The following is a 21,435-nucleotide window of genomic DNA, read 5'->3' as shown; positions in this document are numbered from 1 at the left end:
CTCGGCTCTTCGCTCGATTTGTTGAGCTTTCGCATAGTTTTCGCGTCGGTCGGTGAATCGATGCCGATAAATTTACGTATCAAGTTTCAATCGTGACCGTGTACCGCGAAATAGACAATCGAGAAGCGAAAAGCGAGAGAGAGAGAGAGAGAGAGAGAGAGAGAGAGAGAGAGAGGGTGTACCGAAGGATAAAAAGGAAAAAAAGAGGGAAAAAATGGAAAAAAAGAGAAAAAGAAAAAAATCCGTCCTGGCCTCGAAAATAAAATCGGTTTTCCGATAACTGGTTATTTGCTCGCACAAGTGGCTCGCTGACTGGGCGAGCACGTCGGAAGCGGTTTTCGCGTGTAATATTATCGAGTTATCGGGAGGATAGAGGAGGCCATTGATCGCTGCTGCCGTTGCTGGAGCCGAACAACCGGAGCCGAGGGGGTTGGGAGCGAAGGACGAGAGCGCGCATTGCGCGAGCACAATATATCCGCGTGATTACAATATGTCGGAGCTCGAGAGACCAATATCAACTTGAAGTCGGCTCAGCCAATGCTAATAATCTCCATTGTTGGTGCCTCCACTCGAATGCCTCACGATCGGATACATCTTGTTTCGAAATTTCGAATTGCCTAGTTCGTGTTCGTCTTGGCATTCCTCGTTTTGTCTCGTCTTGCTACAGCGCAAGAAGAGAAGATTTATTTTCCAAGTGTGCACGATCGAAATTACGTTATAACGTAGAAAAATGATTCCTCGAGTAATGTGGAAATTTATTTCGAAAATAATTAAGCTTCTCTTAAGTGACGTTTTCTGTGAGTGTGTAAGAGTGTGATGTATTTGATGATACGTTTGTATTTTGCATTCATTGGACGTGTAATTATTATTGAAAAAGAGAAAGAAAGAGAGATAGAAGATGTTGAGATCGGATCAGCCATATAAAGGAGTCAATTTGTATCCCTAAAAACATCATTATCTACGAATCAACGGAACGATTCGATTATTTCTCGAGAATTGTTCCACCATTAGGTGTTGCCGGATGTTAAAAGAGGAGTTGGAATAACGTGGATCGTCGTACAACGAAAGAAACGAAACCTGTCCACGTCGTTGTTTTTGCTTGCTGTAGCAACAGCCTGAAGTAGCAGCTTGAAGCAGCAGCCTGAAGCAGTAACAGCAGCACGAGCAGGCACTCATGGAGCCGCCTTTCACACATCTCAGACGAAAGAGACGACGAAGCTCGGTTCTCTTTCAAAACAATTACGCGTTCTTCGGCGCCTATTCTCCCACGTCGGTTTTATCCTTACCGTCATCGTCGTCGTCGTCGTCGTCGTCGTCGTATTCGTCGTCGATCTCGACGTTCCATGAGAGCACATGCCTACACTTTTTTCGTTAACGTGAAAGAAAAGCAGGAGGAAAATTTACTCTAGCATTTGCTTTCTTTTTTCCTTTTTTTTTTCTTTTTTACACGTCTCTTTCTTCTTTCCTTTTTACAAGGTGCAGCTACCTCACGGAAATCGTAAGAATTTAATCATCTTTAGTCTCTAATAGAAAGAACTAATAAACCATAAATGAATTATATTATGTTACTTCCAACTAATACAATGTAAGAGATAATACGTACTTCCGCGATAACATTAATTATAGGGAGGGTCAACACTCGTTCTTATAATTACAGCACTAAAAGTACATTGTGTAGAGCCGAGAATAACGCGCGTGACAGTCGGTCCGAGCATCGGCTTTAAACCAAAGACGTTAACGAGAGGGTTCCGATAATCCTTATGCAAATTGCGAATAATCATGTTGCTATTTTCTCAAGAGTTCGTATATACACAAGTATACGTGATCAAAAGTATAGAATAACGATAAGAACAAGCTTCGGAAAGAAGTTTGTTGGAAAAAAAAAGAAATTGCAACGAAAAAAAAAAAGAAAAACAAATCGTCATTCAGTGCACGCATATTTAGCATATTATAAACTAAACGATATTATTAATATTAAATTAATCTTTTAACGATTTCTTTTATCACGTTTCAGATAGGTATCGAGATTGGAAGGTTCGATGAGGCACCGAGTTCTCTCTCTTCGCACGCACGAGTAAGTGTTGCAACGTAATACGTTTCTCATAGGGGTTTCGAGATACCTCGATAGATTTGGAATTCGTTTGCCAGGACGAGTGCATGTAAGCATCGACTACCGCGGAGTATTTCGCAATCGTTTCTTGCGAATCGAAAAACTCTCACGACGATTTCCTATTCAACATTTTTTCCATGCGAATAACGAACGAACGAACGAACGAACGAACGAACGAACGAACGAACGAACGAACGAACGAACGAACGAATGAACGAAGGAACGTACGAACGTATATATGTGTACGTAGGTACATACGTAGAAACGATCGTACCGTTAGAGGTCAAAGATCGTTTCTGGCATGACCTACCCTTGCTTGCTTGCCCCCGCTGCTATTGTCATTTCTCATTCATTTGCAAGTAGCCATATCGCGATTTACGATCCCTTCGTTGGTGACTTTTGCACGTTGCTCGATCCCGTAATAGGAGAAGGAAGAAGAGAAGGACGAGGAGAAGGAAGAGGAGGAGAGGAAAGACTTTGGCATGCGAAAGAGGTTTCGAAGAAGTATACTTTGGAAAACCTATAAATCTTTGTCATACGTCGTATACGTCTATAAACCAAAACAGAAAAAAAAAGAAAAAAAGAAAATATATAAACGCCATCTATAAATTTATTATCGTCATATTTCTAATAGAAAACGTCGACGTTGCTCAGACATACTGATATTGGAACATTGCGGTGTCTAAACTTGACGTTTAATAGATTTCAACTTGATTGCTAACAGAAATTATTACTTTCAAAATATTAAGTAAGAACTTTATAAACATTATAATACTTTTACGTCATCGTTTTATTATTTCATCATATCTGCTGTTCGCATACATACATACGTACATACATACGTACATACATACATACATACATACATACATACATACATACATACATACATACATACATACATACATACATACATACATACATACATACATACATACATATGTACAATATCTCGAGAAATGAGTTTAATCCATACCAAGAGTAAGAAAAGATACTGAGAGAAGATCTTCACGAGTTACAACGACGTAAATCCGTGGAGAACGTACAATGAATTCATGCGGGACGCGTTGCACGTGTCCAATCATTTAATAATAAGAGGACAACACGCGGTAGGAAGATGTGGCACAGCTCGAAGAAAATGGTCGAGGCGTTGTATGATGCGCGAGGTAGCATGCTTTTCAAAGGTGTTCTTGACTTACGAGATTTATCAGATAAACGATTCGTAGGTTCTTTACGCTCGACGAGATAGCTGACACCTTACTTTCTCTCTCTCTCTCTCTCTCTCTCCCTCTTTCTATGTCCTTTTCTGTCTGTTTATCCGTCTCTCTCTCTCTCTCTCTCTCTCTCTCTCTCTCTCTCTCTCTCTCTCTCTCTCTCTCTGTCGATGTTACAAATGAAAGATGATGAAGAAGTAGAAGAAGCAAAGGATGAGAAGAGAGAATTATAACCGGACGACTTATCTTCGAATGACCGTGGGTAGACTTTGTATATCGTTCGTTTAAATCAGTCATCACTAATTCTCATTGCATCAGGATAAAGGCACGTGCCGGAACAAGGCGTTGGAGGTCATTCAAGATCGGATCACCTTCCATGTAGAAAGTTTCAAAAGTCTTAAAATGGAAATAGATTTTCGTTTCGTTCATAGTTTATAATAAATAATATCTAGAGAGAAAAGCGTATTGGTCATTGGACCAAAACCATAAGATATAAAAGTCTTGGTCACGATTATCGCGTTGTCGCGAAGCATCAATAAACCGCGTTATTTTACGGTGCAAAAAGATCGAATGGAATGGACATGTTTCAGCCGGTCGTTCAATTTCAACGTTGCAATGAGTTTTGCGGACTTTGGTCTAGCTCATCAGACAGAGAGAGAGAGAGAGAGAGAAAATCCCTTCAAGTACGTAACTCAGTCGCATACTTATAATACACGCTACTCATAAATCACTATGGAATTACTCGTTGCGCTAATATGGAAGATAACTAATTAAGAGCAAGAGATACCGCGAGTAGTAGAGATTCTAATTTAATGATCAAACGTTGACCGAATATAACGGTGATTCCGCGAGATCGTAAATTACGACGATCCTAGATATAAGAGGATTATATCAATTGGGCGTCAAGCCCTTCCTTTGGTATAAATAAATACAGAATAGTTACATAACTGAAACTACTGCGATATCTCTGTGTATGTTATATTAATTTTAATACAAAATTCTTAAATGTATATTATATTACTTAAAACAAGCCATATATATGTGTATATATATATTTTTTGTTCCTTGGTTTTCAAAATATTTAATATTATTCATACTTTTAAAGAAAAAAAGTCGTATTTCATCTAAAAAACTAAAGGAAAAATTAAAATCTTGGATATTACGAATAATATGAAAATATACAACTTGCAGTTTCCAGTAAAATATAATATTTACAGAAAAATCAAAGTGGTTTTAGTTAAGTGGACCACCCTGTATTATCTTTCTTAACAGTTCTAGTAGACGGGTAGCTGATAGCGAATGGAAGGTACAAAGATTATCGATAATATAAACGAATAGATAAGAGAGTGCATCGTCTCGTTAATCGATTCTTGAAAGGGATTATCCTCGCCACGTAGCGTGTTCAATTAGCCGTATAAAGCGATGCGGTTAGAGAGGGAGAGAAAATCGTATTAATTAAGCACATCAGTGGTCACGGGATAGTTCAAGATCTGTAATATGTCTTAAACATTCCGAGTTACTTTACTATTTTTCCTTAATAATTTTTATTCAAAAGAAGAACATTTATATTGAAAAATATCTTAAAAAGTAGACGACAACGACGACGACAACGACGACGACGACGACGACGACGATGACGACGACGATGAAAAAGAAGATATCGATAATTGACTCGTTTCAATATTAGCGAAAGGATACGAGTTCTCTTTCCCTCTTTCGTCCTTCATCTTGTCTTTCCCTTCCCTCTTATTCTCCCCTTCACAGCTAGGTTGTAAGATGGAATTCCTTCGTGGCATATTCGTAGTATGGCACGTTCGTTTATCCTACTCGCGATCGGCCTACACGCGGCCAGAATGCACCGGCATAATGTGATTATGCTAATAGGGAAGGCCCATCTATTCGCTTATCTTCAAGTCACGCCGTGATCGGAAATAATTATTGGAAATGACCCATCGATCTTGGCGGGCTTTAAAGTGCGTCACGTTGTACTTAACTGGCACCGCCGCTACTCTAATACCCTTATTATCCATCTATCTATCTATCCTCTTCTACTTTAAAGTTACGCGAACAGCAACGAAGAAAACAAGAAGAATACGATTAGAGGGAAGCTCTTATCGTCGATGAGAAAGTAGAATGAAATGAAAAAAAAAAAGAAGGAAAGAAAAAAGTAATCCATAGGGATTTATTGATACTCTTGAACAAAATTTGAATTATGTCGATATTCGTAAAATAATTGTTAATGTCATATTAAGTAGAAATAATTTTAGATAAAAGAGATAGAATAAAGATATTAAATGAGATCAGTTGTTTTTAACGCTGAATGTCTACTTAAATATTCCGGAACAAATCGATTTTGTAATTTGAATCCCTCGAGGGATATCGAGGTTCGTTGAGAAGATCGAAAGAAAAAGTTTGCCGAGTAGGGTTGTCGCTTTCGCTCGTTAATCCTACGTCAACGTTTTAAGCTCGTATTAATACGATGGCCGATCCTACGAAATTAATGATTACAACGAGTTAAGCAAACCATGATAACTTTCCTTAATAAATTGGAAGTGAGCGAAAGGCTATCGATATAGGTACATAAGTCGAAACGTGTCCTCTTTTATTTTTTCTTTTTTCTTTTTCTTTTTTTGTTTTTTGTTTTTATCGATTTAAAAATCAAACGACAAGGCACGAAGCTTCGAATCTATGTAATTGTCGTTCGAATACGATTAGAAAAGTATTTTATGTGCGAGCGTTGAAAAGATCGACGACGATCAAGTTTAAAACGATTAAAGTCGATTTATTATTAATTACAAAAGCCGTGCATGTAAGGGGCCGTTTAATCGAAGGCGATGGCAACACCGGTATCTCGACGATATGCAAAGATTCGCCGTTTATACTTCTCAGTAATTAGGCGAACTCTCGACGCTTAGATGGAGAAAGTCGACGTCCAACAAGGGCTTTGAAAATTGCGAGTGTATAAAGGTTAACTACACCGAGCAAAAGGGGGAGAGAATAAAATAGAGAAAGGCTCGTAACAGCTCATTAGCCTTATCGTTCTGTCGATCGTTTAACCTCACACCTCTCTCGAGACTCCTCTCCTAGGGGAACATCGATTTGAAGGTATATCGCCGCTTAGTCTGCTTAACGCATCCACTTAAACATACTAGAATTTTCGAGACTTGCAATTACACGAGTACGACGATGATAATAAATGCGTAATTGTCTTCGACGTTTCACGGTAGGTGAGAACCATGGTTCTATCGATCTATTGAAAAGGGAAAATGATTTCTTATTGATTTTATCGATTCTCGTTTAATCGAACTTTTCAATAATTAATATCCTCGACGATACTATCGGAATTTGTAATTCCGGAGACGAATAGCCGAGAGATTCGAGAAAAATTTACCGTCTTCCTCGATCGTAGGAAACACTTCTTTTTTCCCCTTTTTTCTTTTTCATTTCTTTTCTTTTCTTTTCTTTTTTTGAGATATCAAAGATCGAGAAGAAACGAGAATCGATATCGCGAACAGAAAAAGGATTGATCTTGCGTCTAATAAACATAGCTTCCCGCGACGTAAGACAATAAATTCTGCAAACGAGTGCCTAGCTCGAGCGAAAGGTCGCCGTGAGGAACGACCGTCGCTATTCCTCCACTTGATTTATATACCTACGAGAGATCGTGAAGATCGTTCGAAACGAGTCAAGAGACAAGTAGAATAAATGCCAGGATCGGCGGAGGATCATCCGTGGAAATTTGTATCGACGTTCGTCTCGAGACTTGCTTGCTTCTTCTTCTTCTTCTTCTTTTTCTTCTTCTTCTTTTTCTTTATCTTCTTCTTCTCCTTCTTTTTTCGTTTCCTTCCTTTATTTCTCCTTCTGTTTCTTTCTCCTCTTCGTCTATTCGAGTCTCATCGTCCTCGTCGTCCACTCTTACGTGTACGCTTCTTCGTGCATACCTACTTGTCGCACGTACTACTTGACGATTGTTCTTCCCAGAGACGACGACAACTTAATTGCGACAGAATCGTTCAACACCGAACGTTCTACGATCCATATTTATGCGTTTAGATATCGCGAAGCAAAACGTTAGTAAATCTAAGCATTAAAATAATTTAAAGTATTTTTAATACAACGTGGAAACGTTTAACGAGACGATGAAAAACTCACGGGGAGGAAATTCGCGATTAAAGATCAATTTATAAATCAACGAGTATCTTTATACGAACGATTTTCTAATTATAATACAACTTTTTATAATTATCCGATCTTTAGATCTATATATCTTCCTTTAACTATAAGTTATTTATTAATTTGCCTTGTAACAGGAAATGATTCAACAAAAGTATTTAAAAGTACTTACTTATTTATTTGGATTATTTTTAAAGAGACAAAAAAGATACGATCTATTTACGCCTTTGATTGAGATGATTACTGGAGATCATTAAAAAAAAAGAGAAATAAATAAATAAATAAATAAATAAATAAATAAAAAGAAAGACGATATAAAACAAAAACATCGAACGATTCGACGCGTTCAACCGTAACGCTAGCTATAACGAGGTATCGAGTTGAAATACGATCAAGGTCGATGACGATTCGGCGAAACGTTTTTCTCTGTTCATCGAGATGCATGCATCGCCGAGGTGCACCTGTGTTTATTAAAGCTGTCTATGTATGGTAACATATGAACAGACATATACATATATATACACACACAAGCGCGTATTTATATATACATATACATAGATACATACATCGGGAATCAGAGCATGAATCGTCGATTCCGCACTGCGAGTCCACTCGCGGTGTAATTAGAACCTGTCGACGAATGCGAGATATACTCTTTAGTTATCGATTTTTTTACTAACCGGTAGGCAGCTAATAACTGCGTTTAATTATATTCTTACCGTTCATTTAGAGCGGAAATAGATCTAGAAGGGGAGAAAAAGGAGGAGGAAGAGAATGGAATAGAACGTTAGACCTCTTGGGGATTCAGGTGTTTCAAGGTGTCCATATCGAAATCTAATGCAAATCGAGCGTGTCGCGCGAAATGAGAGTCTCTACTTATGGTCGTTTCAAGAAGGAAAATCAATCTTCTCGTATATTTATGAGTCGAGCGAGTATACCGCAAAGAAAGTTTCTCGTTCGATAAATCGATCGAACGTAATTCTTTGCAACTTCGATCGCAAATGCACTATCTCTCTCTTTCTCTCTTTTTATCTCTCTGTTTCTCTCTCTCTCTCTCTCTCTCTCTCTCTCTCTCTCTCTCTATCTATCTATCTATCTGTCTATTTTTATCTTCATTTTTCTTTCAATTCAAACAATTTAGGTAATATTATTAATTTTCATTATATCATATATATATATTTATTTATTTATATAAAGAGAGACTATGCAAAGTGATATACGATTGCTTTTTCGCCGATTTCAATTTGCCACGAACGTTCGACGTTTCATCCCTGTAATTAATACTTTATAAATCAATCCGGGCGGGCTTGAAGGAGAGAAAATCGAGGCTGACTCGTCGACTCGTTGTCGTTGTCGTCAGCCTGGCGATTACTCTTACAAGTTCCTAAGCGCAAGTAGGCTCTCCTCTTAACGAACACTCGGTTTTAAGAAGGCGGGCGCACCTAATAATACCCTTTGCGGAACCGGTCGTAATTGCTATCCTCTGCGTGGAAATGGCCATTCTCGCTCGAGATAATCGATCACAGTCGCACGATTAATAAACGATAAAGTCGCTGTGTATTGTTCCTGAGCCGCCTATCTCTCTTTTTCTTTCCTTTCTTTCTTCTTTTTTCCTTTCTTCATATTTAATTATTTATTATGATCTCTTTGTATTTAATCATTCATTTTCATTTTTATTCTTTTTTTTTCTCTTCTTGTAGGAAGAGAACTCACGTGTTTAGAGTATTAAAAAGTGCATGAAAATTCAACAAACAAATTTATCTGAATCCATGTTAATTATAGAATCATATATTGCGAATAATTCGAGATTAATTGTGACGATGTAATTATTATAAAACGTAAACGTGCAGGATTATCATTAGGTTTTAAACGAGTAGGAACTTGGTCTCTCCACGAACATAATCGATCACTGTCGCGGCGTTAATAAGCTTTAATGTCGCTACGTTTTCTGCTTAGCGTACATAAATACGCCGTTAAACGGACGTTGCGATATTCGATAGCGAACACAAATCTGTTCGGTCGCGTTCAACTCGAACGAACGTAGAACTCTGATAAATATTGAATTAAGTTTAGTTTGCCGGGAGGTTCCTCGTTGATTTACTACAAGTACAAATTTAATCGAACTGCTCGTGAGAGCTTGAACCGCATTGCGTGAAATAGCGAACGGGATATAACTTAGATTCATTTATTAAAACAGAAATGGTAGCGGGAAAACCTCCTCCTCCGATATATTCCATAAAATGTAGAAGAAAGAATTTATAGAAGGATAGAGAGCAATGTTAAAATATAAGATATAAAAGTACGAATGTACCACAAAATAAACAAAAAAGTTAAAATAAAAGATTGAAAATAGAAAGAAAAAGAGAGAAAAAGAAGAAAAAAAGAAGAGGAAGGAGATAGATTAAAAGCGAGAGAAGGATCAGAGAAAAGTGAGAGAGCCGTGTGAAAAGGGCGAGGTAAAGGAAGAAGTGAGAGATAAATAGAGAAAAGCAAAGGACGAAGTTGTGGCTAGAAAGTATAACGACTGTAGCAGAATGAGAGGGTAAAAGAGATAGAGATAGAGATAGAGATAGAGAGAGAGAAAGAGAGAGAGAGAGAGAGTCGCTTATATGCATTCGTGTAACACTTTAACTATGAAGCAGTTGCACAAGTGGGAACGCGACCCCCATAAAGCACCGTCGACCTCGCTCGCTTCCATGGTGAGAGGAGAGGGCTCCTTATTACCGGCCGGCTCTCAACTTACTAAGAAAAGCAAGAAGCTACGAGCACGTCGACATCGGCGTGCCAACGTAATCGAAGGATTGATAAATCTTTGAAAGAAATCGCCACGGAACGAGACGACGAGCCGATCGTGCGCCACTCCTGAGGAGGGACGATAAATAAGAGCTCGGTCTCTATGAGGGTGTGTCGAATATCTCGCATAGCGATACGAGTTAGCGCGAGTTCGCATAGCCAAATACATGTCGAGTAAACTAATCTTACGCGTATATCTTCGAGGAAACGCATATGTTTCGAATCTATGTTGAAAAATTGAGATTAGAGTTATCACGTTTTTCACGATAGTCTTTGAGAAATCGAATCTAGATTAGATTAAATATTATAACCTTTCAAGTGTATATAAAGTAATTTTTTTGTTTTTTTTAACGTATACGTACGTAATATCGATATTTATCATAAACCGAGGAATCGTTGTAAAGTGTCATCGAAAAAATTTATACCGATGTAACACTCATCGATAATCTCGAGAAGGAAGGGAAGGGTTCGGGACGGTAAGAAAGTACAACGTGTACATAACGTACGGGATTGAAAAGATAAATGCACCCATTGTTCCTAATGCAAATACTTTTTTACCCTTTCCTTCTTACGCGTAGTCTATTGCTTTCCTTCGTAACATGATACAATGTCTATGATCCCGTGTGTTTCCTCGACGAGTTAAATTACGCGACGACGATTCTATTAAAACACGATTTGTCGGTTTGACGTGGCGTACGGAATCGTTAAGTACTTTACGAGACTCGATTATTATAATGACCGCTCGTAAGAAACGTATTTCAATCTCAGAGAAAGAAAGAGAGAGGAGAGAAAGAAAGAGAGAAAGGGAGGGAGATAGAGAAGGAGAAAGAGAGAAACAGTTTTAAGGTTCGCTTAGGTATAATAGAAACGTCCAAACTACGTCTCGATTTACCACGTAATTCTGTTTCGAAATGACGAGATCGTTCATGAAGAATATTTGCAAAAGACGTGGAACTTCCAAATGGTACTTGCAAATGACTGGAAAGTAATCATATCTGAAAGTCTATTTAACGTGCTCATTACTTGTACCGACCGTATAAAAAGTCAATGAACGTGTCATGAAGCTATTATAGCGAAATGGAAGAGAAAATGTTGTTTGGTTTCTTTGTCGAGATCGGCCGGTTAAGGTGCGAATCATTTGCAAAAGTACAGAACGATTTAATAATTACTTATCCTCTTATCCTTTCGAAATAGCGCAATTAGCAACCGAACTTATCTCCATTTCGATCGACCTCGAGATCGTGGAAGGATCGACAAACAGCACGACTTGACAAATAGTCAGCGCCTCGGTCTATTACTTCGCTTGATTTTCCATTAATCTCCGTGACGATCTTCATCGAGCAGTTCCATGGTTAACTTTTTAATAACTTCTTGCGCGATTTCTCCTTCTTCTTCTTCTTCTTCTTCTTTTTTACCTTCTTCTTTTCTTTTTCTTTTTCTTCTTTTTCACTCCATGTAGTTATTTATAAAATATATTTACATAAGGGTAAAAAGGTGTTTGATAAATATGCGATAGAGACGAAATAAGTTGTTAGAAAAAGAAGAAAATCAGGAAGAGAATTGTCGGTTTAATGATTAATTCATAAATTAACATTTGTATATTCTCATTTGATCGATAATAATTTTCCAAGATGTGTCGTCGTATGCATATCTGCAATTGCATATATGCAATATCGATACATACCGTACGTAGTCGTGTTTTAACCATTTCTGATATGACGTCAATATTACAACACGTGATTCATTAAAGATCACTAGTTTATCGTTATGAATCCCCCAAGCTATAACATAACTCTAACTGTTGAAGTGCGTGTTATCCTTGCATTCTGCTATCAATAGGGGTGAGATAATTCGATTTAGTCGATGATGAAAGACGAGCCTTCGATAAAGAGAAAAATTATTTTAATTCGTCTTTATGACAGTGTTATTATATATAGGGTGATTAAATGTTAATTTAACTAATAAATTTTTTCACTATCATTGGTTGTACGATATATGATCTTAAAATGCATTGAATTTCGTATGCGATTAATTCCGTACCTTATTAATATCAGTTCTCGTATCACGCTTGCCATTTTGTACGGGAACAGATGGAGATATTTAAATAAATGTCAATACCTTGTGGATACGCCGTCGGCTTCTTTACGATCGGTCGTTAGAACCGATGTAACTTACGTACATCCGGCGTTTACATTTTACGACTTCTTCTTCATCGTCGTCGTCCTCCTCTTCCTTGTCGTCGTTGTCGTCGTTGTCCTCTTCTTCTTCTTCTTCTTCTTCTCCTTTTCTTCTTCTTCTTCTTCTTCCTCTTTTTCTTGTTCTTCTTCTTTTCGAACTACCAGTCCTTCTCTTCAATCGACACAACTAGCTGTGTCTTTCATTTTTCAACGTCTTCAGGATAAATACCGGATTTCGTTGAAAAAAATTATGATTACTACAGGATGCATAATTTTTTCCCCACCCTTTCGTTTTTCATTTCGGTTATTTTACATTCTTCTATTAACTTAGATTATATTTCACGTTATTCTTTATATCTTAAGATATCATTTATTATTGCTAGAATCCACGCAAAACGAGAGAAAGAGAGAGAGAGAGCTCGGTGGCAAAGCTGAAGCTTGTTCATCGTATCGTTCGAAGACTTCGCTCGAACCATCGTGTACTTACGCGGAACATTTCCAGTAGCAACAAAGTTCAAATCCATGGTAAGCGAGGTTAGCAAGAGGGATGTAATTTATGGGTCCGTACGGCAGGATATCGACGACGACAACGACAACGACGACGACAACGAAACCAAGTATTTTTTTCACTGGATTTTATGTTCCCGGATAGGTGACTTTTTTCGTTCGTGTAGTTATTCCCTTTTTTTGTTTTTTTCCGTAAATTCGCCTCTCTTCGTTGTTCAAGAAAAGTTGTTCGAGTAATCACAATTTTTAAAACGACTTTTACGATTTTTTATCAAAAAATCAATCCTAACAAAGCGTTGCTTTTTCGAATCGAATTAAAATTCCAACGAGTCGCTTGTTAAATTCATCTTATGTTACCTATGTCAAATGGTCTGTTGATTTGTTTAAAAGAACAACGTTCATAAACATCGATCGAATAAATTGTGTCGGAGAAATAATGGGTGATATTAGTACGTACAAGGTATACCTTTTAACAAGGATAAGTATCATTTAAAAGGATGCATCCTTTTGGATCGAGCCATCTTCTCGAAGGCAATCCATTAAAGGGTTTATCGACATGAAGAGAGGAAGAGAGTGAGAAAGAGAGAGAGAGAAAGAGAGAAAAAGAAAGAGAGAGAGAGAGAGAGAGAGACGGTGGATTTCGTAGGAAGGTGAAATAGTGCAAAAGAATGCCTTTATTACTCATTACCACCGACGTTACTCATTAACGCTCTGCTACATATTATCGTTCGTGGCTTCTACTTCGTTGGCCGCCCGTTGCATAACTCGCTACCGTCAGGATGCATACTTTTCCGTGGTAACCAAGAACGAACCGTTCTCGTGGTTTTACCAGAAAAAAAAAGTATGATTCACGGTGTATCGATGTAATATACTCATTTACATTTTTCCCTTCTTTACATTTCCTCTTTATTACCTGTCATAATCTTATAATTTGATATTATACTTTCTCGTATATACAAATATACCTACTTATATACATACGTACTTAATAAGTAGAGACTTGTGTCTTTCCAAATTCAAAGTTCGAAAGTACAATCGATCCATGAACTTTATTATCGATTTAATTGTATCACCGAAGAATGTTAATTAACGAGAATATCACGAAAAAAAAAAAAAATAAAAAGTAAGAATCGACTGATCGTTAATCGTTATAATTCACTTGATTTTTCTACTCGATAATAACAATTGATACATCAATGTGAATATATTCATTTCGTTGATCTGACTTTGGACCAAATAAGGAGCCGAACGTTCGAACGTTCGTCGAAAAAAGAACGAAAAGTAACGTTGGATTTTCTTGCAGTTTAATTTACAACGTCGAAACATTCACCGGCCGGCGTCGTTGGCTTCGACGCCGCCACATCCGCTTCCGTACTCGTCGCGTATTGCTCCTTTTTTGCCATCCTTGGAACTTGCAACATCCCCTCTTTTACCTCCCTCCCAGGCTCTATCCACTTTCGCTTTCGTAACCTGCAAAGTTTCTGCCATGGAGTAGAGGAGAGATGTAATGGAATTCGTTAGGAATTTAATTTCGCGCCGCAACCTTTCTCCCGACGTCGTCGGCGTAATCGTCCGGACACAGTGAGCGGGAAAAATTGTCAGGATGTACAAAAGCTGTGCTGTGGTATCGTACAGGATATATACACACGACGAAACAGCTGCCAACCTCGCGGGGACTTTCTCTTTATTTTTTCTTTCCTTCTCCTCCAGTCTCTCCCTCTCTTTTTCTCTCTTTCTTTCTCCTCCTACCCTCTCTAGTCTTTTTATCTCTTTCTCATTCCGTTATCCACCTGTGTAACGTGGCTAGGACAACGTGTTGGCACAATTAAAAGAAAAACAGACCGAAAGGACCGCTACGTAAACGTACATTGACGAGGGGTTCCTTCTCTTCATCATTGCCATCGTTTTTTCAAACGAGTTTCCAACGTGTTGGAATTTTTTTGTGACAGACTAGACCAGAACTCATGGAAGATTTCGTTGAACACGTGTGCGACGAAATAAACATTGAAAATCGACCAACTACTTCCAGAGTTTTCTTAACGCTTTCATTGTTTTATTCTATTTTTTCTTTTTTTTTTGGTTTCATTTCTTTTTTTTATTTCGAGAACGTGTCCGTTTTAAAAATTGATGATAAGCGTTAATATCGCAGAGACGAAAATAAATTGAAACATAGAGCGACGTAGGAGAAAAGACTGTAGGAGAATTTAAAAAAAAATAAGAGAAGAAAAAATAGAGATAAGCGTCTCAGCATCTCTTTCGTTCTAGAGGATCCGTTAGACGGTCAGCATCCATGTATTATAGGCGTTATCCACCTGCCAGTCCCAGAGCAGTAACGCTACGCCTTCGATATCTAGGATCTACAACCCTCTCTGGGAAGAACGAACGTTCTCCAATTTCTGGGTCCGGCCCCTAGAGAAAAGGGCCCCCTATAAAACGAAGTTTATGCATTCGACTCGACTACGACTCGCCTACGTCTCCGATAGGAGGTTGCACAAAGCCTCTTAAATCTTAAACCACATCAGTCTACCATCTACCATCTTCGCCGACTACGATCTTCTTTCTGTACCTGAAGATCTCTCGAAACGATGTGACTTCTCTTCTGAAACGTATTACGAAAGATTCTTTTCTTCGAAATAAAACCGAGCGAGGATTCGAAAGGATGGATAAAAGGAAAAAGAAAAAAAGAAGAAAATGATTGAAAAGAAACCGACGAGTATCGGTATCGAGAACGAATATAAAATAATCATAGAATTAACAAGTAAACTCTGATTAGATTTTAATAATGATAAAAGATAACTACGATTAGGGTGCTTTAGAAAAAAAAACTTTTAGATAAACACTTATATCAGACTAATTGTTTTGTTGAAATTTTGCTCCATCGGCAATTCATAGATATTCGAGATAACTTCATCCAACAGATTCGTAGGAATTCGATGAAAAAAAAAAAAGGGAAAGAGTTGTGAGATAGCTCGTAGCCGATAAAGTGTCGGATCGTTTTCCGGTCGTTGGAGGGCTCTTCCGTCGCTTCGAAATCGTCGATCGTCTGCCAAGCGCGGCTGTTAACCGGACTTTTACGATCTTAGCCGTTGAGTGGAGAGAAAGCGAGCACAAGATAGAAAGAGAGAGAGACAGACAGAGAGAAAGAGAGACAGAGAGAGAAAGAGAAAGAAAGAGAGAGAGAGAGAGAGAGAGAGAACTGATGGAAGAGAAGAGAAGAAGAGTAAGAGAAGGAATCGTACGTAAGGGGACATTTCCGTAGCACGTTGTTTGTATGCCATTCGTGATAGCGACTCGTATACGGTAACGACCCTTTCGTGTTTCCGGTATGCGCCATCTTTCCTCCTTTCGCCTATCCTTCCTCTATCCTTCGATGCGTTCGATGTTTCTTTCGATCCTTCGAACATAATAACGAGTTGGAAGGTAGAAAATAGGAAGTATAGATATGTATATATGTAAATATAACGAGCTATCTCTCTTGCACGAAAAACATTGACGCAGTAGTATCATCGACGTTGTTCTCCTGGAAGATATATTTTTCTAACGAACGAAACGATGTGGTAGTGTTAACCTCGGAGAAACCGAGATAAGTTTTTTGAAGGCCGGTTTTGGGTGCCCTTCATCGTGGTATTCGATCGTAGAGCCAAGAAAGGAGAGAATTTTTTTTCTTCAAGCCGCGTGGGTGCGTAGAGGGAGAGATAGAGCGAGTGAGAGGGAGAGGAAGGAGAGAGGAAAAAAACCATAGGAAAGGAAGGCAACGAGTATCGGGGTGCAGGTCAGTTTTGTGCCAGCTGCCTTCCACGCGCTTCGGCAGCACAGCACACGTGACACACGTGGTGCAAACGTTTCGTCCTCCTCTCTTTCTCTCTCTCTCTCTTTATATATATATATATATATATATATATATATATATATATATACATCTTTCTTTTCCCATTTCTCTCATTTTCTCGTTCGTTCAACGCAACGCCTAGCTGCTTCCAAGCTAGTCTCCACTACGCGTGGACCGATCATAAAACGTAACGGAGCCCGCCGAAGAAAATCTTCCAACGAATGGTACGTACCGTTAGCGAACGATCGTAAATATCATAGATACAGCGAAAGGCGCCTGAGAATGTTCGGTGAATTTAGTGGCCGTTGCATTAAAAACTCGTCGTCGTCGTCGTTGTCGTCGTCCTCTTCGGACTCGTCCACGTCATCCTCGTCGATACTTAAATGGCGATGTCGCGATAAAATTGATTGCTTCATTTCACGCAAACAACGGACTATGGGCTTTCATAATGAGAGACTTTTTTGCAACGTGCTAAGACATTCTTTTCTTTTCTCTCTGTCTCTCTCTCTCTCTCTCTCTCTCTCTCTCTCTCTTTCTGTCTTTCTGTCTTTTATTCTTCGTAGATACACATCGATGCTTCTCACACAAAGACGCGACTACAATTAAATTCTCTGCTAGAGCGTAACTCGCTTCTTCATGAACGACGTAATGCCCTCATCGAGGTAATCATCGCTATTATTGAACGATACACAGCGTGTAATTAGAGAGAGACCAGTCGCATGCAACTTGATAGAATACAAACTGTTCGTTCACGATAGAAATTGTGCCAGGTATACAAACGTTTTCCATACGTTTGACATTTGCGAGTGGTACGAGTCATTTTCCTTAGGCGATCGCGTGAGATCATCGTCACTTAAGTCTACCTACGTAAGTTTAATAAAAATTCTATCGATCTGCCGGTATAAATTGACTTTTCGATGATTAGATGCGTTCGATATATGCATATATATATATATATATATATATATATATGTGTGTATATATAGTAGACCCAAGATCTCAGGTAGCTGAGAACGTTCTCGAGTAAGGCTCAGGTATATATCCGGAAAAATGTGGGATCCCAAAGCAAAGCTATGTAATCGAACCCGTGAAAAGTTTGCGTTTGATGAGGGAAAGGAAGAAGGTAAATGGAGAGAATGAGGCAAGTGGAAAGAGAAAAAAAAATGCTGGTAATCCTATAATAACGTAGGAAAGGCCGGTCATTTTTGATAGAAAAGGAACTGTAGGGCGTGATCATCCCCTTTCAGCAGGTCGACTCGACGATCTGGGACCCTCCGTAAAATCCGCTTTTAGAAGGCGTCGGCTTGACTAGACGGACTCGAATGATCTCGTCGAGGGGAATTATTCATTCTTTGTTATCCGTTAGAAGAGAAAGAGAAAAAGAGAGAGAAGAAAAAAAAGAAATATTTATCTTTGCTAAAAGTGGTGATTCAAGTAGAGTAGATATCGCTTATCTATTTCGGATTTCACTCAGGCTGTTATCGTTCGTAACAACTTGAGCGTTAGACGAGGCGCCGGTGAAAATCGATGCGTTTAGCTATTTAAACGAAATCAATTACGGCTACCGACAGGACTAGCGGCGCGTAATCCAACGGCTCTTACGCTTGGCTATGCGAGAACGCTTCAACGGGGTGCCGCGTGGCTCTCGTCCAATGCCCTTCCAGATATTGCGAAACGCCGTTGGCATCCAATCGGGCCGACGGATCGGACTTGTAAGCCCGCGTCATTAGATTGAATTAGTCGTTCCTGGAATACGCTTACGATCCTCGATCGTCTCTCCCTTTCGTAATTCAAGTTCCGATGAACGATCCTTCGATCGTCGTTACTTTCTACATAAATATCTCTATATGAATCGTCTACTCTCGTTATTCTATTTAATTTATTAATAATTACTTTTTGAGATTAATATCAGTATCATCGTGGATATTTAGAATGATGCGGTTAAGGGAAAAGTAGGCGACTTCTTATCTCTGATCGCTGTGCATTCTTGTAAAACGGCAGTTCGTAGAAGTTCGCCTTTTCGCTCGGTCTTTTCTCCTTTTATTTTTCCCTCTTATTTTTAACGGCCAAGGAGATCCATGACGGTGTGACGTTCCCTCTTGTCTTGTCCCGTTCTTTTCCATTGCCGGAAGCGTAAACGTGCCCCGTTTTCTCTCGGCGGTAATGGCCGCTGCGATCCCACACGCGTAATTGTTAGCAACGAAGGAAAAGATCTTTATCGGCTGCGGCGTAATAATTATCACCGTGCCGGTGGTCACTTGTGCGTTATGCCGCTTTACACCGCAGCCTCGATGCTCGTCGTACTTTTCCTTCTCTTTCTCTGTTTCTCTTTCCGTCTCTCGCTCTCTCTCTCTCTCTCTCTCTCTCTCTCTCTTTCTTTTTCTATCTCTCTCTGTATCTCTCTATGTTTTCTCTATCTCTCTTGCGGAATGCGAAGCGATCTTCTGGCGGCACGCAAACAAGGCGTGTCTTTAATGAACTCGAACTCGCGCGGCTCGAATTAGATTTCTTATTCGCGAACGAGCGTACGGAAGCAGAAAAATCGGAGGGATGATCGTAAGCGGCATCGTCTTTCCTATCTACACGAATAACCAACTTGATGTTTTAAAGACTCGCTTGTTGAAGTTACGCGAAGCGTAATTAAAAACACGAAGTATTTTACTATTTCTTAGAAAGTGGCTTGAATTAACATTTACGACTTAACAGACCCAACAAAGATAAATACCTTCTTTATTTTTCATAATTCTTCATTCAATTGAAACTTTTCATTTTAAAGATCCATGGAAATTAAAAGTAATTAAGTTATTCTGAAGTTTCGGAAATCTACCGCCATACGAAGGATTTGATTGGAACTCACCCCTAACAGACTCCTTCCTTATCGACATACTACCAAAAAAAGAAAAATAAAAGAACTATATCTATGGAATCTTGTTTTTTCTATCGAGTAATTAACTTTTCTTCATGTTGGATCAAAAATGAAAAATTTTGACGTGTTTATTATCACTCAATTGTCATTGTTTCCATATTTTTTTAGAAAACTGCAATTTTTCAAGGAAACTACCCACCGAGAGATGTCACTAGCACGCAGTCTTTCGGAACGGTTTAAATATTACGTCGGTAAGCATAAAATTGCAGGTCACACTCTTATCGACGAATTTCATCCCCAATTTTGTCGCATATCAGACATCGGTACGCGAGTTTCTTAGGGAACTGCAATTTATATAGGGATGACGTACGTTCTCAACGTATACCAGTCTTGAACTATCACTTCCGTACATGTACGTACATTTTACGTAAAAACCAAAGATTCTTATATAAACGTCTTAATAATTATTTTTATAGAATAGCGTCGACTCAACGACATAATTAAAATGGAGAAAATCGAAAGAAGCTGGAAGCATAGAAACGACATGCGTAAATATGAAATAAGAGAGAGATAAATTGCACGTTAAAAATTGTTATCAATCATAGAATTAAAATGTCGACGGAATACCAAAGAAGAAACATAACGTTGGAGTCTACGAAATCGAGCGTATCGGGTTAGCAACTGCCGACAGATGGCGATAAATACAGCCGGTGGCGCCAGCTGGCGCGACACGCGTCTATCTTTCTTTCGTATTCACGGCGACGCTCGACGGAAAATCTATGGAAAAAAATAGTTGCCGAGTAGCATAGAGAAGTGGGGGAGATTCATCGAATGGGGGCGGAGTTACGGCGCGCGGCGTGTTTGCATCGCGAAAGAAGTGGGAAAAAGAGCGAGTGGCTCGCGCCTGCTCGGCTTTTTCCGCGCGATCTTTCTTCCCCTCCACCAACTACCCCTCTCCCACCCCCTATCCTATTGCTAAGTCTCTCTTTTACCACCACCCCCTCTATCCCCCTCTCTCAACTCTATCTGTCTCTCTTTCTCTCTTTTTCTCTCTCTCTCTTTCTCTCACATCAAGTTCCGTCAAACTACTAGGCGGGGTTCGAAAAACGGTTTCGCGCCTCTCGCGGAGGGGTAATACAAGGTGGAGCTAGTGACGCGCGGAATTCCGGAATTCCGCGAAAGGCGAGAAACGGTGGGAGGGTAGGGTGACTGTATCGCGTCGATGGTGGTAGGGAGGAAGATGAGAGTGCTCCCGTTCGAAGTATCGAAGGGGAAAACGACGAGCGGTTCGGAGAGAGCGATCGGAACTTCGCCAGTTCAACGCGTGTCAACCCTCTCTCGAGATACGCTGCTCCTCGTTTCGTACAAAATCAATCTTAGTAATATAATTTTTTCTTATTTCTCATTTTCTCTCCTCTTATTCGGTTCGTTCATTAAAAAGAAAAAAAAAAGAAGAAGAAGGAAAGAAAGAAAGAAAGAAAGAAAAAAGAAAAAAGGGAAAAGAAGAAAAAATAATCTTTTCGATTTAAACAACGTGCAGTGCTCTTGGAGGAAGTTTTATCGGAGGCGTATCGTACGTGTGTTCTGTATACGTGCATATCCTTAATGGTTCGTATACATACATCGACGTTCTTATAATTCTGCGTGGGAGTACGAGATTAATTTCGTGTCCGAGCATCGTTCGTTCTCGTTGTTTTTCACGGCGTAACTCTATCGCTCGCTCTTCTTCTACCACGTTTGCCGTGCGTTCGTTCGGTGAATGGTTC

The 21,435-nt window shown here is 39.2% G+C and overlaps 1 protein-coding gene and 1 long non-coding RNA gene across 5 annotated transcripts in view; one reads left to right on the top strand and one right to left on the bottom strand.

Moving 5' to 3' along the window:
• The window catches only part of LOC127072929 (uncharacterized), a 60,120-nt gene extending 43,533 nt beyond the window's left edge, over window positions 1–16,587 (top strand). Inside the window, exons 2-4 of the long non-coding RNA XR_007785628.1 lie at window positions 2,015–2,074; window positions 12,851–12,992; window positions 15,240–16,587. This is a non-coding gene — a long non-coding RNA (uncharacterized LOC127072929). The remainder of the gene's footprint in view (window positions 1–2,014; window positions 2,075–12,850; window positions 12,993–15,239) is intronic.
• LOC127072919 (UPF0489 protein C5orf22 homolog) overlaps window positions 1–21,435 on the bottom strand; it is a 427,631-nt gene that overhangs the window by 76,330 nt on the left and 329,866 nt on the right. The gene's annotated exons all lie outside the window — the stretch shown is intronic.

This window comes from Vespula vulgaris, chromosome 2, assembly GCF_905475345.1.
Source record: "Vespula vulgaris chromosome 2, iyVesVulg1.1, whole genome shotgun sequence".
NCBI classification, from domain to species: Eukaryota; Metazoa; Arthropoda; class Insecta; order Hymenoptera; family Vespidae; genus Vespula; species Vespula vulgaris.
The sequence above is the reverse complement of the archived record's forward strand: the minus strand, read 5'-3'. Positions and strand labels throughout refer to the sequence as shown.